Below are 18,821 nucleotides of genomic sequence, written 5' to 3'. Positions count from 1 at the left end.
AATTGGTCTGATGGAGTAAATGCAGTCAGCGCAGCTCGGTAGGACAAGGCTCCAATGCGACTGGTGTGCATACAGCACGGATCGGACTGGAGATTTGACACGGCACCAGAGAACTCACACAGGAGAGAAACCCTTCAAATGTACTGTGTGTAACAAGGCATTTGCATGGCCATCAGTTTTTCAGAACCACCAGAGAACACACACAGGAGAGAAACCCTTCAGGTGCAGTGTGTGTGGGAAGGCGTTTTCACAGTCATCTCCTCTTGTAACACACCAGAGAACACACACGGGAGAGAAACCCTTCAGGTGCAGTGTGTGTGGGAAGACATTTTCAGATTCATCTACTCTTAAAAAACACCAGAGAACACACACAGGAGAGAAACCCTTCAAGTGCAGTGTGTGTGGGAATGCATTTTCATGGTCATCTCGTCTTAAAACACACCAGAGAACACACATGGGAGAGAAACCCTTCAAGTGCACTGTGTGTGGGAAGGCATTTCCAGATTCATATAATCTTCAAAGACACCAGAAAACACACACGGGAGAGAAACCCTTTAAGTGCAGTGTTTGTAGGAAGGCATTTTCACAGTCATCTGCTCTTAAAAAACACCAGAGAACACACACGGGAGAGAAACCCTTCAAGTGCAGTGTGTATGGGAAGCCATTTTCACAGTCATCTGCTCTTAAAGCACACCAGAGAACACACGGGAGAGAAACCCTTCACGTGCACTGTGTGTGGGAAGGCATTTTCACAGTCATCTGCTCTTAAAAAACACCAGAGAACACACACGGGAGAGAAACCCTTCAAGTGCAGTGTTTGCGGGAAGGCATTTGCACATTCATCAAATCTTCAAGTACACCAGAGAACACAGAAGCATCAGAAGATCCACAAGGAGTGGCGTCTGAAATCAGCTTGTGAAAGTCAAAGTGCCGCAATGAGCCCATCCCTCATGAAACACGAACCGGAAGAAAATCCCAGCTTGGACACTTTTGAAGGTATCGAGGTGAAATATGAAGAGGTGAAGGTGAAATATGAAGAGGTGATGGTGAAATGTGAAGAGGTGATGGTGAAGGTAAAATGTGAAGGTGAAGATTCAACTCCAAAATGGGACCTTCACATCGTGAAGCAGGAGGAGAATTCTGACTGTGAGGCAGAGTGAGGCAACTCCCAGCAGTTTGTGGAAGTGGAGGTGTGGGTGGACTTCCTCCGAGACAATACAAAGTCAAGTGGAGACCCAGTAGATGTGTAAGCCAGAGACAATGTCGCTCCAATAGATGCACCTTTGTCACAGGCCTTTAATGACAAGAACGTGAAGTTGAACACTTTGTGGGCCCATGGGTTGGGTAGATCTGTAACCAGGAGCGAGAGACAATAAGCTCCCAAGCATTCACTATGTTATAACAATTGCATTTACACGGTGCTTCCTTTATCGCCTCAGCAACTCAAAGTTTCGTGTCGTACCTCGTCTGAAACACTCGAAGAGCATCCCCAAGTAGCAGCTGCCCCTGTGTGGCACAAGGTGGTGGCCCTGCACCGGCCTGCATGTGGACAAGAGCCTGTCAGTAGGGGGCGATGATTGATGCGTCATCTCAGTTGTGTTGTTTGTAGGTAATCTTGATTCGAAGCTGTAGTGACTGCAGGAATCCACACTCTTGAGTTATTTCGGTAAAGTCACCACGTGGGTAGAAACATAACAGATCACGGCGTTTAGATCACAACACAAGCAATCGTCATCACGTGGGCCAACCACAGCAAGAGAAACTGCTGAAGTAGTAGGCGCCTACTCCAGCAGTTTCTTCTTAATGCTGCTGTGCTTGTCCCACCTGATGACGATTGCTTGTGTTGCCATCGAAACGCCGTGATCTATTATTTGTAGCGTAATGTTTAGAATTTGATACATTTTGACCCAGACGCCAGCATGCAACGGCCTACTCGTTTTGAATGACGCAACAATAGTACAGTGTACATACACTGTTAAGCAGACGGTGCGTATTTGTAAATAACTTCTTGTTAATACGATGTAACGTGATGCAGTCAATTTCGCTGCAGTAATTCAATGTTGTTGATATGCCCGTCAATCATTTAGAATTAATACTTGTCTGATTGTGCGCGTACATGTAACATTTTGTCTGAGGGTCACACATTGAATAAGTGATGTTAGGACAATGTGTGTGTGTTTGGAAGTAACCTGTACAGATATCTCAAGTGAGACCCGTTGTTCTTGTGATACAGGTCAAAGGGTGCTTTTGTGTTTCACGAAGCGTCGGCCTCTGCAGCAACTCATCGTCTTTGAAATAGGGAGCACGCTCGGATCATTCATCGTTACAAGGCATACCACTTGAAAGTTACACGTATAGGAGGAGGTACATTCTCTACAACACGAATTGTAGTTTTGTCTTACGTGTTGACGTAGATTTTGTCTAACTAGGACTAGAAATGCACCTTGCTGGTTCACGTCTGGATGTTCGTACCTATCGCTTGAAGCAAACCCCACTGCTGCTGCTGTTGAGACGCTGTGCACCAATGAGGGTCCGAGCATTTTAGGGCCTTCGGCCAGGAAAGTCACAACATTTACGGCACACGAAGGACGCATTCACGCCAGCGCCCCGTGCTCCGTTTTGAAGATTTAAAATTAAACATCTTTGAATCGTGTTGTGTTTTGAACCGCCTCAGCATCTTGGAGTTTTGTGTCGTACCTCGTCTGAAACACTCGAAGAGCATCCCCAAGTAGCAGCTGCCCCTGTGTGGCACAAGGTGGTGGCCCTGCACCGGCCTGCATGTGGACAAGAGCCTGTCAGTAGGGGGCGATGATTGATGCGTCATCTCAGTTGTGTAGTGTGTAGCTAATCTTGATTCGAAGCTTTCGTGACTGCAGGAATCCACACTCTTGAGTTATTTCGGTAAAGTCACCACGTGGGTAGAAACATAACAGGTCACGGCGTTTAGATCACAACACAAGCAATCGTCATCAGGTGGGACAACCACAGCAAGAGAAACTCCTGAAGTAGTAGGCGCCTACTCCAGCAGCTTCTTCTTGCTGCTGTGCTTGTGCCACGTGATGACGATTGCTTGTGTTGCCATCGAAACGCAGTGATCTATTATTTGTAGCGTAATGTTTAGAATTTGCTACATTTTGACCCAGACGCCAGCATGCAACAGCCTACTCGTTTTGAATGATGCAACAATAGTACGGTGTACATACACTGTTAAGCAGACGGTGCGTATTTGTAAAATAACTTCTTGTTAATACGATGTAACGTGATGCAGTCAATTTCGCTGCAGTAATTCAATGTTGCTAATATGCCTGTCAATGATTTAGAATGAATACTTGTCTGATTGTGCATGTAACATTTTGTCTGAGGGTCACACATTGAATAAGTGATGTTAGGACAAAGTGTGTGTGTTTTGGAAGTAACCTGTAAAGAGAACTCAGGTGAGACCCGTTGTTCTTGTGATACAGATCAAACGGTGTTTTTGTGTTTCACGAAGCGTCTGGAGCAACTCATTGTCTTTGAAATAGGGAGCACGCTCGGATCATTCATCAGTTACAAGGCATACCACTTAAAAGTTACACGTATAGGAGGAGGTACATTCTCTACAACACGAATTGTAGTTTTGTCTTACGTGTTGACGTAGATTTTGTCTAACTAGGACTAGAAATGCTCCTTGCTGATTCACGTCTGGATGTTCGTAACCATCGGTTGAAGCAAACCCCACTGCTGTTGTTGAGACGCTGTGCACCAATAAGGGTCCAACACATTGACGGCCTTCAGGCCAGGAAAGTCACAACATTTGCACACGAAGGACGCATTCACGCAAGTACCCCATGCTCCGTTTTGAAGTTTTAAAATGAAACATCTTTGAATTGTGTTGTGTTTTGAATTAGATGATTTTATTTCTTCATTAAAAGCTTGTATCAATTTACATCTGGATGACTCCATTGAAAAGGACATTTCGTGTGAATTATCTCTCGTCATTAAGTAGATGGCCTTGCCGGGGGTTTGGTTCAATGTGGACACAAACAGGGTACATACAGAGTGTATACACACACAGTGACACACACAGTGTACACACACACAGTGACACAGTGTGCACACGCAGTGTACACACTGTCACAGTGTACACACACACAGTGTAAACTGTGTGTGTGTACACACACACAGTGTACACACTCAGTGACACACAGTGACACAGTGACACAACAACAACCGCCATTCGCCACTAAGTGGCGGTGACGTCACCACGACGCTTGTGCCAGGCACAGTGACACACACAGTGACACACACAGCGACACACAGTGACACAGTGTATACACAGTGTACACACACAGTGTACACACACAGTGTATACACAGTGTACACACACACACAGTGTACACACACACAGTGTACACACACAGTGACAGTGACACAGTGACACACATAGTGTGCACACACAGTGACACAGTGACACACAGTGTACACACACAGTGTACACACAGTGACACAGTGACATACACACAGTGACACAGTGACATAACCGCCATTCACCACTAAGTGGCGGTGACGTCACCACGACGCTTGTGCCAGGCACAGTGACACACACACACAGTGACACAGTGACACACACAGCGACACACAGTGACACACAGTGACACAGTGTATACACAGTGTACACACACACAGTGTACACACAGTGTATACACACGCAGTGTATACACAGTGACACACAGTGTACACACACACAGTGTACACACACAGTGTACACACACAATGTATATACGTACACACAGTGTACATACACACACTGTACACACACAGTGTACACACACAGTGACACACAGTGACACACACAGTGACACAGTGTACACACACATAGTGTACACACACAGTGTACACACACACACAGTGTACACACACAGTGTACACATAATAAAGGTTTTTGGGTTAGATCGCGTTTATTTATAAATGTGTCGTAACCCTCCACCACCCGACACGGCCAATCAGCAAAAAAAAAGTGTCACGTTGACAAAAGACAAATAATTCACTACTTTTGCTGATTGGCCGTGTCGGGTGGTGGAGGGTTACGACACATTTATAAATAAACGCGATCTAACCCAAAAACCTTTATTATGAATAATATTGGTCGCGAAAGCCTACGTGTTAAACTGACAGTGTACACACATAGTGTACACACAGTGTATACACAATAATGTCCACGTTGCTGAGCCCACACACCCAAGGGAGGGAGCAATGGAAAATGAATCTAAATCAACTTAAACTCCAACTCTGTGACGTCACCACTCTGCATTACCTCATCGGCGTGAAACGCCAGGGGAGGTGTACCTCGCTAGTGATGTCATGTCACCAAGGTGTTCACCCCAACCCCGTCCACCGAGCTCTTGAGCGTGACGTCACATCCGCTTGGGTCACTGCCGATATCGTTCCAGTGGCAATCCTTATTTGGGCAAAGCTACGCCCAGTACTCTTTGGTTCTATTGGGTAAATTCTAGATTTAAAGCTTGGGTAAAGTCACGTAGGTGAAAATAAAATAAATAAAAAATTAACAAAAAATCACGACGTTTCGGCCACAACACAAGCGGCCTTCATCAGGTGAAGGGACGAGACTGTCTGGAGGACAGCGCTGGAGTGGAAGAAGCCACGCTTAGATCACGACCTTTAAGCTGTGTGAAAAGAAAAAGACCAAGCGCCTTGACAAAGGAATTAGCATATAATTAAGCATTGAAATGGCTCATTGAAATAGCTAAGTTAAAGTATACACAACCGCAGAGATACCCCTTGACAAAGGAATTAGCATAGAATTTAGCATTGAAATAGCTGAGTGATTAGCTGGTAACTGGTCACAGAAATAGCTATGTTAAAGTCAGAGCATATACATTCACCGAGGCACCTAGTACTCATCACGCACAGTGACTGGCGGCTCATTAACATAATGTATCCGTTAAAGCCGTTGCGAGTTTATTGCGACGGGTTCAGCGCCCACGGCCCCATCCCTCCACATATGGGCCGGCCTCATTAACATAATTTATTCAGTTGGAGAGCAGCTTTTGGGCAGGAAGTGACGTCATACTACTTCCTGCTGTCGCGAGGTAACAGGAAGTTGCCGTGTGCGCGCTTGCACTGAAATCCGAGGTGAGAAATTCTCATCGTTGTGGTGGTGGTGGTGGTGGTTGTTGTGGTGGTGGTTGTTGTGGTGGTTGTTGTTGTTTACCAAGGTAGAGCCTCGCTCTCTCTCGTAGGGATGTCAGTTGAGTAGCAGCGAGCATGGGAATCGATGTCCAGGTTGGAACTTTACAACGCGGGGCCTAGCCACGCGGGGCCTTGCCTCCTGCCCTCGCCTGATTGCATTCACTTTAATTATCTCGCTTAAGTTTAATTTGTCTTCACCCGGCTCGCCACTTTGTAACTTTGTTTTATTGTAAATAGTCACGCAGTTTTTATTTTCTTTTGTTACCAGGCCAAGCCCGCTTGAGCTGCTATACCGCTCTTGTTATCAGAAGCGACCTGCCCACAACAACACAAGGTGAGGCTTTGTCAACGTGTGTGAATGTTTTGACTTAAAACTTTGGTGACTGCAGGAATTAATATTCTTGGTTCTTTCGGTAAAGTCACGTAGATAGAAAATAAAAAATAACATAAAATAATAATTGTAAATAAAGCAAAAAAACCCACGTCGTTTCGATCGCAACACAAGTGGTCTTAATTTAATTGTATTTGTTATTGTTATTTTCTATCTGTATTTGCAGTAAAGTCTATTAACTCTATTGCACACGGAGGTTATGTCAAAACAATAGTTTATTTTTGTTTTCCTCTGGAACTCTTAATAAGAATGGAAACAGGAGGTGAAGTCGGAACTGTTCATCCCAGCATTCAAGGACATCTGAGCCTGGGTTCACACCTCTAAGTTGCGATTGAACATTAATTCATGCATTTCTGCATAACACAAATAGTATTGTTTTCAACACCCTTTACTATGTCAGCTGAATTTAGCTCTCATAAATAATCCTTTTGTAGCCAGACAGCCGAAATTGTGTGCTTGGAGTTTTGAGTTAACATTCATTTTCAAGATACGAGGGCTTCCAGGCATGTTTGTGATCATTTGCCCTCTCATTGTGTGCCATAACAGCCGTGTGATGAATTTGGGAAACGTTTTTACTACATCATGAATATATGAATAAGTATAAACATGTAAGTCACATGTGACTATATATGCATTCCTCTGTGCATCGATACTGACGTGTCGATGGTGTGGATATTATTTTCAGTCTGCAGCTGACGCTGGTCTGATGGAGCAAAGGCAGTCGGCACAGCTCGGTATGACAAGTCAACATTGCGACCAGCGTGCATACAGCACGGATCGGACTGGAAATTTGACACAGTACCAGAGAACTCGCACGGGAGAGAAACACTTCAAGTGCAGTGTGTGTAACAAGGCATTTGCACGGCCATCTGCTCTTAAAATACACCAGAGAACTCACACGGGAGAGAAACCCTTCAAGTGCAGTGTGTGTGGGAAGGCATTGCAGGGTCATCTGCTCTTGTAGAACACCAGAGAACACACACGGGAGAGAAACCCTTCAAGTGCAGTGTGTGTGGGAAGGCATTTGCGCAGTCATCTGCTCTTGTAACACACCAGAGAACTCACACGGGAGAGAAACCCTTCAAGTGCACTCTGTGCAGGCAGATGTTTGCAAATTCATCAAATCTTTACGTACACCAGAGACCACAGAAGCATCAGAAGATCCACAAGGAGTGGAGTCTGAAATCAGCTTGTGAAAGTCAAAGTGCCGCAATGAGCCCATCCCTCATGCAACACGAACCGGAAGAAAATCCCAGCTTGGACACTTTTAAAGGTATCGAGGTGAAATATGAAGAGGTGAAGGTGAAATGTGAAGAAGTGAAGGTGAAATGTGAAGATGAAGATTCATCTCCAGAATGGGACCTTTACATTGATGAAGGCAACGTGAAGCAGGAGGAGAATCCTGACTGAGGCAGAGCGAGGCAACTCCCAGCAGTTTGTGGAAGTGGAGGTGTGGGTGCACTTCCTCCGAGACAATACAAAGTCAAGTGGAGACCCGGTAGATGTGTAAGCCAGAGACGATGTCGCTCCAATAGATGCACCTTTGTCACAGGCCTTTAATGACTAGAATGCAAAGTTGAACACTCAATTCCTAGGTTCAACCTGCAGAGTAAGAGCGAGCGGCCAGTCTTTGTGGACCTATGGGTTGGGTGGATCACTAACCAGGAGCAAGAGCCAATAAGCTCCCAAGCATTCAATATGTTATCATAATAATTGCTTTTACATGGTGCTTGCTTAATCGCCTCAGCAACTCGGAGTTTTTTGTCATACCTCGTCTGAAACACTCGAAGAGCATCCCCAAGTAGCAGCTGCCCCTGTGTGGCACAAGCTGGTAGCCCTGCACCGGCCTGCATGTGGACAAGAGCCTGTCCTTACGGGGCGATGATTGATGTGTCATCTCAGTTGTGTAGTTTGTAGGTAATGTTTAGAATTTGCTACATTTTCACTCAGACGCCAGCATGCAATGGCCTACTCGTTTTGAATGACAATAGTATGTGTTACATCCACTGTTAAGCAGACGGCGCATTTTTTTTAAATAGCTTAATCAGATGTTATCTGATGCAGTATATTTCACTGCAGTAATTAAATGTTAAAATGCCTGTCAATAATTCAGAATGAACACTTGTCTGATTTTGTGTGTACATGCATCACTTCATTTATAAGGGTCAAACATTGAATAAGTGATGTTAGGACAAAGTGTGTTTTGGAAATAACCTGTACAAATAACTCAGGTGAGACCCGTTGTTCTTGTGATACAGGTCAAAGGGTATTTTTGTGTTTCGGGAAGCATCTGAAGCAACTCATTGTCTTTGACATAGGAAGCACACTCGGATCATTCATCAGTTACAAGACATACCACCTTAAAGTTACACGTAGAGGAGATACATTCTCTGCAACACGAATTATAATTCTGTCTTACGTGTTGACTTGGATTTTGTCGAACTTGGACTAGAAATGCTCCTTGCTGATTAACGTCTGGATGTTCACAACCATGGGTTGAAGCAAGCCCCATTGCTGTTGAGACATTGTCCACCAAAACCGGTCCACAGTTGGCTTGCACACACTGTACACACAGTGTACACACACACAGTGTACACACAGTGTACACACACACAGTGTACACACAGTGTACACACACACACATAGTGTACACACAGTGTACACAGTGTACCCACACAGTATACACACAGTGTACACACACACACAGTGTACACACACACAGTGTACACACACACACTGTCCACACACAGTGTACACACACACACACAGTGTACACACACACAGTGTATACACACAGTGTATACACACACACACGGTGTACACACACACAGTGTATACACACACAGTGTACACACACACAGTGTACACACACACAGTGTACACACACACAGTGTACACACAGTGTACACACACAGTGTACTCACACAGTGTATACTCAATAATGTCCACGTTGTTGTAGCTGAGCTCACACACCCAAGGGAGGGAGCAATGAAAATGAATCTAAATCAACTTAAACTCCAATCCCGCTCTGTGACGTCAACACTCAGCATTACTTCATCGGCGTGAAACGCCAGGGGGAGGTCTACCTCGCTAGTGACGTCATGTCACCAACGTATTCCACCGAGCTTTTTAGCGTGACGTCACCTCCGCTTGGGTCACTGCCGATTGCGTTCCAGTGCCAATCCTTATTTGGGCAAAGCTACACCCAGTGACTGGCGGCTCATTAACATAATGGGTTCGTTAAAGCCGTCGCGAGTTTATTGCGACGGGTTCAGCACTCACGACATATGCAACGAGTAACATTAACATAATTTATTAATTATCCAATTTATTCAGTTACGGAGCCGCTCATTGTGGGATGAGCGTGTCTCGTACCCCGGATGTAACGTCACGTTACCTGCTGCTGCGTAACGTCACGAGGTAACAGGAAGCTATCTCTTCCTGCACTGAAATCCGAGGTGAGAAATTCTCATTGCGATTGTGGTTGTTGTTTACCAAGGTAGAGCCTCGCTCTCTCTCTCGTAGGGATGTCAGTTGAGTAGCAGCGAGCATGGGAATCGATGTCCAGGTTGGAACTTTACAACGCGGGGCCTAGCCACGCGGGGCCTTGCCTCCTGCCCTCACCTGATTGCGTTCACTTTAATTATCTCGCTTAAGTTTAATTTGTCTTCACCCGGCTCGCCACTTTGTAACTTTGTTTTATTGTAAATATTCACGCAGTTTTTATTATTTTCACCAGGCCAAGCCCGCTTGAGCTGCTATACCACTCTTGTTATCAGAAGCGACCTGCCCACAACAACACAAGGTGAGGCTTTGTCAACGTGTGTGAATGTTTTGACTTAAAACTTTGGTGACTGCAGGAATTAATATTCTTGGTTCTTTCGGTAAAGTCACGTAGATAGAAAATTAAATAAAAATATAAAAAAACCAACGACGTTTCGATCGCAACACAAATGGTCTTTATCTTATTAAATTTAATCTGTTATTTTTATTTTCTATCTACGTGACTTTACTGAAAGAACCAACAATACGTGCGTCAATGTATCTATCGGTCAAAGACGCTAAGCGCGTGCCGCTGTTGACTCTGAATGTGTGGAGGGGAACACCTTCACCACGGGGAGAGAGAGACAGAGACACGGATAGCCTCGGCTATATTGATGATCCTCGATTCATTACTTGGTGGAGTGAGGAAGAATTAATGCTGAGCAGATGAAGGTGGCCAGGCATAGTTCTGGTCACACCACCACCTGTTTACTCATGGCAGTGTGTGACAGTGTCAAGTTTGTGTTTGCAGTAAAGTCTATTAACTCTTATTCTTAGTTTTTTCGGTAAAGTCACGTTGAAGAGAAACAACAAATATAATAAAATATATATAAAACAATAAAAATTCTCACGACGTTTCGACCATAACTCAAACGGTCATCTTCAGGTGTGTTGGTTTGCATAAATGTATTTTTAAACGGCGCATTTATTTATTTAAAAAACGTTAGCGCCACGCGCAGCGATTTGGCAGTTTACCCAGGACTAGTCCATCTATATTCTGAAAAGAGGAGGGGGGGGACGAATTTTTTTTTATAATGTATGCTGTCTGAAAGCCACTGTAAGCGTGAACAATCAATTAAGAACTGAAATGGTTTATCAAATCTTTCCAATGATTGCTAAGATAGAATCCATCTTCTCGGTTGAAATTGTCTCTGTGCTTGTATATGTGGATAGCCTCATGAACGCCAGATGGTTTACAAAGAACCTCTGTCTTGGAAAAGTCAATGGCATGTGAGCCTACTGAATTAGAACAATGATCTGCTACGGCCGAGGTGTTGGTCCTACCGTGTTTAAGGTCTGCTTTGTGTTCACGAATGCGGTCCGAGACATGGCGTTTGGTTTCTCCAATGTAACTACTACCACAGAGGCAACTTAGTTTGTAGACACCAGGGTATTGTATGTCCGGAATCACATCTTTTACAGACGGAACCAGATCACGGATTTTATGTAATGTGTTGAAACGGACCTGGATCTTGTGTTTATTCAAGATTTTGGAGATCTTTTTTGTGATTCCAGCAATGTAGGGTAAAGTGATGTTTTGAAAGGCTCCTCAAGAGGGTTCTTCTTCATGGTTTGAGTGATAGCTTTGCGGATTGTATAGTCGGAGTAACCATTAGCCCTAAGAGCTTGGTGTATGTGCTTGAGTTCACTGCTTATGTGTTCCTGGTCGGATATGTATTGGGCTCTATGATACAGAGTCTTGATGAGAGAATTCTTCTGTGATGGATGGTGGTGGGAATCCAGTTTCAGATAAGCATCCGTATGGCTAGCTTTCCTGTAGACAGAGTGGCTCATTGAATCATCAGGTCTCTTTTTAATTAGGACATCCAAAAAAGGTATCTTGCCCTCTATTTCGACTTCCATGGTAAATCTGATGGCTGGGTGTATGGAATTGATGTGGTCGAAGAATTGGTCTAGAGCAGGCCGGCCATGTGGCCAGATGACAAAAGTGTCATCCACGTACCTCTTCCATAAGGTTGGGCGCAGAGTGGCAGTCTGGATGGCGTCAGTCTCAAATTTCTCCATGAAAATGTAAGGAAAACCTGATTTCCAAATTTAACCTCCTCTTCAACAAAAGACCGGACCCACACACCAAAAAGTTAGATGTTAATAAAGTCGTAATTAATTGCAGTAACAGTTCTATTTCCGATGGTCTGAAATCCGTTTTAGCTAAAGGTCTAAACTTTGCAGTCACACCTAAACACATACCAGTTAATGATATAATTGCCCAAGTAGACGTTGCTCTCAGGGGCCTGGGTCACATCGCTGCAGACGTAGCAAGATCTGAAATCGCTGCAACCCTCAAAAACGCGAAGATGCCAGCTAGCAACCTCAACAAAGATGAGCGTTTTGAATTATATAAATTAAAAAAGAGGAATGATATTGTAATCCTCTCAGCTGACAAAGGCAATGCTACTGTCATCATGGATAAAATAGAATACAACAACAAAATTAAAGAATTACTCGACGATGGTAGTTATACAAAACTAAAAAGAGATCCCACCAACAGCCTCGTCACACAAACCAACAAAATAATTTCTGATTCAACCGCATTAATTGATCAATCTAAACAGTTTTCGTTGAAACCTTCTGCTGCCAGGCCACCAAGATTATACGGCTTACCAAAAATACATAAAGTAGATACACCTCTTCATCCCATAGTCTCTACTATCAGCTCCCCCACCTACAAACTAGCTCGTTTTTTGTCTGAAATCCTGCGTCCTTTCACTGGAAAGACCACCTCTGCGGTACAAAATTCTACTCACCTGGCATCGACAATCAAGGGTATTTCCCTGTCCCCAGACGACCCGCTTGTCAGTTTTGATGTAGTTTCCTTATTCACCAAGGTTCCTGTACTTGACACCATTGCAATCATTGAAGACTTGGTTCATCAAGGACTAAACACTGAGGTACCCCCCCTGGTGAGACACTGTTTAACCAATACATACTTCACTTGGAATGGAACTTTCTACAAACAAACTGAGGGCACCCCAATGGGCTCCCCCCTTTCTCCAGTTATAGCTAACATTTTCATGGAGAAATTTGAGACTGACGCCATCCAGACTGCCACTCTGCGCCCAACCTTATGGAAGAGGTACGTGGATGACACTTTTGTCATCTGGCCACATGGCCGGCCTGCTCTAGACCAATTCTTCGACCACATCAATTCCATACACCCAGCCATCAGATTTACCATGGAAGTCGAAATAGATGGCAAGATACCTTTTTTTTGGATGTCCTAATTAAAAAGAGACCTGATGGTTCAATGAGCCACTCTGTCTACAGGAAAGCTAGCCATACGGATGCTTATCTGAAACCAGATTCCCACCACCATCCATCACAGAAGAATTCTCTCATCAAGACTCTATATCATAGAGCCCAATGCATATCCGACCAGGAACACATAGGCAGTGAACTCAAGCACGTACACCAAGCTCTTAGGGCTAATGGTTACTCCGACTATACAATCCGCAAAGCTATCACTCAAACCTTGAAGAAGAACCCTCTTGAGGATCATTTCAAAACCATCACTTTACCCTACATTGCTGGGATCACAAAAAGATCTCCAAAATCTTGAATAAACACAAGATCCAGGTCCGTTTCAACACATTACATAAAATCCGTGATCTGGTTCCGTCTGTAAAAGATGTGATTCTGGACATACAATACCCTGGTGTCTACAAACTAAGTCGCCTCTGTGGTAGTAGTTACATTGGAGAAACCAAACGCCATGTCTCGGACCGCATTCGTGAACACAAAGCAGACCTTAAACACGGTAGGACCAACACCTCGGCCGTAGCAGATCATTGTTCTAATTCAGTAGGCTCACATGCAATTGACTTTTCCAAGACAGAGGTTCTTTGTAAGCCATCTGGCTTCCATGAGAGATTCGTTCATGAGGCTATCCACATATACAAGCACAGAGACAATTTCAACCGAGAAGATGGATTCTATCTTAGCAATCATTGGAAAGATTTGATAAACCATTTCAGTTCTTAATTGATTGTTCACGCTTACAGTGGCTTTCAGACAGCATACATTATAAAAAAAATTCGTCTCCCCCCTCCTCTTTTCAGAATATAGATGGACTAGTCCTGGGTAAACTGCCAAATCGCTGCGCGTGGCGCTAACGTTTTTTTTATAAATAAATAAATGCGCCGTTTAAAAATAAATTTATGCAAACCAACACACCTGAAGATGACCGTTTGAGTTATGGTCGAAACGTCGTGAGAATTTTTATTGTTTTATATATTTATTATTTTGTTGTTTCTCTTCAACGTGACTTTACCGAAAAAACTAAGAATATGAATTACTGCAGTCACGAAAGCTTTAAATCAAAATTTCTATTAACTCTGTTGAACACGGAGGTTATATCAAAACAATAGTTTATTTTTGTTTTCCTCTGGAACTCTTTATAAGAATGGAAACAGGAAGTTTACACAGCACACACATTCAGCTGAAGTCGGATCTGTTCATCGCAGCATTCAAGGACATCTGAGCCTGGATTCACACCTCTAAGTTTCGATTGAACATTGATTTATGCATTTCTGCATAATACAAATAGTATTGGTTTCAACACCCTTTGCTATGTCAGCCGAATTGAGCTTTCATAAATTTTCCTTTTGTAGTCAGACAGCCGAAATTGTGTGCTTAGAGTTTTGGGTTAACATTCATCTTGAAGATATGAAGGCTTCCAGGCATATTAATGACATTTGCCCTCTCATTGTGTGCCATAACAGCCCGTGGAGAGAAACCCTTCAGGTGCACTCTGTGCGGGAAGGCGTTTGCACGTTCATCAAATCTGATGAATTTGGGAAACTTTTTCACTACATTATGAATATATGAATAAGTATAGACGTGTAAGTCACGTGTGCATTCCTCTGTGCCTGACGTGTAGATGGTGTGGATATTCTTTTTTTCTGTCTGCAGCTGATGCTTCCTCTGCAGAATTGGTCTGATGGAGCAAAGGCACTCAGCGCAGCTCGGTACGACAAGTCAACAATGCGACCAGCGTGCATACAGCACGGACCGGACTGGAAATTTGACACGGCACCAGAGAACACACACAGGAGAGAAACCGTTCAAGTGTACTCTGTGCGGGAAGGCGTTTTCAGATTCATATAATCTTGTAACACACCAGAGAACACACACGGGAGAGAAACCCTTCAGGTGCACTCTGTGCGGGAAGGCATTTGCACATTCATCAAATCTTAAAGTACACCAGAGAACACACACAGGAGAGAAACCCTTCAAGTGCAGTGTTTGTGGGAAGGCATTTTCAGGTTCATTTGCTCTTAAAACACACCAGAGAACACACACGGGAGAGAAACCCTTCAAGTGCAGTGTTTGTGGGAAGGCATTTTCATGGTCATCTGCTCTTAAAAAACACCAGAGAACACACACGGGAGAGAAACCCTTCAAGTGTACTCTGTGCGGAAAGGCGTTGTCAGATTCATGTCATCTTGTAACACACCAGAGAACACACACGGGAGAGAAACCCTTCAAGTGCACTGTGTGCGGGATGGCGTTTGCACAGTCACCACATCTTCAAGTACACCAGAGAACACACACGGGAGAGAAACCCTTCAAGTGCAGTGTCTGCATGAAGGCATTTGCACAGTCATCTGCTCTTGTAAAACACCAGAGAACACACACGGGAGAGAAACCCTTCAAGTGCAGTGTGTGCGTGAAGGCATTTGCACAGTCATCTGATCTTGTGAAACACCAGAGAACACACACAGGAGAGAAACCCTTCAAGTGTACTCTGTGCGGGAAGCCGTTTGCAGATTCATCAAATCTTCTAAGACACCAGAGAACACAAAAGCATCACAAGGAGTCGAGTCGGAGTCTGATATCAGCTTGTGAAAGTCAAAGTTCCGCAATGAGCCCATCCCTCATGAAACAAGAACCGGACGAAAATCTCAGCTTGGACACTTTTAAAGGTATCAAGGTGAAATATGAAGAGGTGAAGGTGAAATGTGAAGAAGTGATGAGCGAAGAAGTGAAGGTAAAATGTGAAGATGAAGATTCAACTCCAAAATGGGACCTTCACATCGTAAAGCAGGAGGAGAATTCTGACTGTGAGTCAGAGTGAGGCAACTCCCAGCAGTTTGTGGAAGTGGTGTGGGTGGACTTGCTCCTAGACAATACAAAGTCAAGTGGAGACCCGGTAGATGTGTAAGCTTGATATAATGTCTATCCAATAGATTCACCTTTGTCACAGGCCTTTAATGACAAGAATGTGAAGTTGAACACTTTGTGAGCCCGTGGGTTGGGTAGATCTCTAACCAGGAGCAAGAGCCAATAAGCTCCCAAGCATTCACTATGTTATAATAATTGCTTTTACATGTTGCTTGCTTAATCTCCTCAGCAACTCGGAGTTTTGTGTCATACCTCGCCTGAAACACTCAATGAGCATCCCCAAGTAGCAGCTGCCCCTGTGTGGCACAAGGTGGTGACCCTGCACCGGCCTGCATGTGGACAAGAGCCTATCCGTAGGGGGCGATGATTGATGTGTAATCTCAGTTGTGTAGTTTGTAGGTAATGTTTAGAATTTGCTACATTTTCACTCAGACGCCAGCATGCAATGGCCTACTCGTTTTGAATGACACAATAGTATGTTTTACATACACTGTGAAGCAGACTGCATTTTTTTAAAAAGCTTCTTGTTAATACGATGTAACGTGATGCAGGATATTTCACTGAAGTAATCCAATTTTGTTAATATGCCTGTCAATAATTTAGAATGAATACTTGTCTGATTTTGTGCATGCTTGCAACATTTGATCTGTAAGGGTCAAACATTGAATAAGTGATGTTAGGACAAGGTGTGTGTGTGTGTTTGAAAGTAACCTGTACAGAGAACTCAGGTGAGACCCGTTGTTCTTGTGATACAGGTCAAATGGTGTTTTTGTGTTCCACGAAGCATCTGGAGCAACTCATTGTCTTTGAAATAGGTCACGCTCGGATCATTCATCAGTTACAAGGCATACCACTTAAAAGTTACACGTATAGGAGGAGGTACATTCTCTACAACACGAATTGTAGTTTTGTCTTACGTGTTGACGTAGATTTTGTCTAACTAGGACTAGAAATGTGCCTTGCTGATTGACGTCTGGATGTTCGTACCTATCGGTTGAAGCAAACCCCACTGCTGTTGTTGAGACGCTGTGCACCAATAATAATCCAACATATTGACGGCCTTCAGGCCAGGAAAGTCACAACATTTGCACACGAAGGACGCATTCACGCAAGTACCCCATGCTCCGTTTTGAAGTTTTAAAATGAAGCATCTTTGAATTGTGTTGTGTTTTGAATTAGATTATTTTATTTCTTCATTAAAAGCTTGTCTCAATTTACATCTGGAAGACTTCATTGAAAACGATATTTCGTTTGAATTTTCTCTCGTCGTTAAGTAGACGATGGCCTTGCCGGGGGTTCGGTTCGATGCGGACTTTCACCTGATTGGGATTGCGGGATCGAGATAAGGCGACACGGAGCTGCTGGCCGTCTGCAGATCGATTCCAACGTAATCGAGTGTCTGCCCCTGCGACTCCGTCGTTGGTACAGGCGGTGCGTGTCTCCGTTGTGGAGTTTCTGGATAATGTTTGGAATTTCCGCAATTTTGACCGTGACACCAACATGCAATGTGCGTTGTGAATGACGCAACGTTATGTTTTACATCTGCCGTTTAGCAGACTGCGCATATTGTGGTGAATGTTACTGGGGTAGCCAGGTGTGCCTGTCAGATTTTAACCTTGAACCTCTGCAATAAATAGAGAATGTGCTACCACATTCTTGGTTCTTTCCATAAAGTCACGTAGATAGAAAATAAGAAAAACAAGAAAATTGGAAAATTATAAATTGATGAAAAGATGCCCATTGGTCGACTGAGATGACTGTGCCCCCCACAATTTACACACACACACAGTGCACACACAGTGCACACACAGTGTACACACACACAGTGTACACACACACAGTGTGTACGTGTACACACAGTGTACACACACACAGTGTACACACACACACAGTGTGTACGTGTACACACACACAGTGTACACACACAGTGTACACACACAGTGCACACACACAGTGCTCACACACACAGTGTACACACACACATAGTGTATACACACACAGTGTGTACGTGTACACACATAGTGTACACACACACAGTGAACACACACAGTGTATACGCACACACAGTGTACACACACACAGTGCACACACAGTGTGTATGTGTACACACACAGTGTTCACACAGTGTACACACACAGTGTACGTACACACAGTGTGTACACACACAGAGTGTACACAATAATTTCAGTTTATTTATTTTGGTATACCACTGTGAGCCATTCGGCTCTTGAATCAAGTGCAACCACAACAAACACGAACAAGAAACACATCTTAAAGTGACTACTTTGTGTGACTGCAAACAGAAAATCCATGAATAAAAAACAGCAAAATATTCCTGAAAAAAGCACCGTACACCAACGCTGTGTGCTAAAATTCCCAGTGGGATGCAATGTCCACGTTGTTGTTGTTGCTGAGTTCAAGGGAGGGAGCAATGGAAAATGAATCTAAATCAACTTAAACTCCAATCCCGCTCTGTGACATCACTACTCAGCATCACCTCATCGGCGTGAAACGCCAGGGGGAGGTGTCCCTCGCTAGGACGTCATGTCACCAAGGT

The sequence above is a fragment of the Petromyzon marinus genome, unplaced genomic scaffold, assembly GCF_048934315.1.
Source record: "Petromyzon marinus isolate PM22_M1 ecotype Great Lakes invasive population unplaced genomic scaffold, UKy_Petmar_22M1.pri1.0 PM_G_Scaffold_94, whole genome shotgun sequence".
NCBI classification, from domain to species: domain Eukaryota; kingdom Metazoa; phylum Chordata; class Hyperoartia; order Petromyzontiformes; family Petromyzontidae; genus Petromyzon; species Petromyzon marinus.
This window is presented reverse-complemented; position numbering follows the sequence as displayed.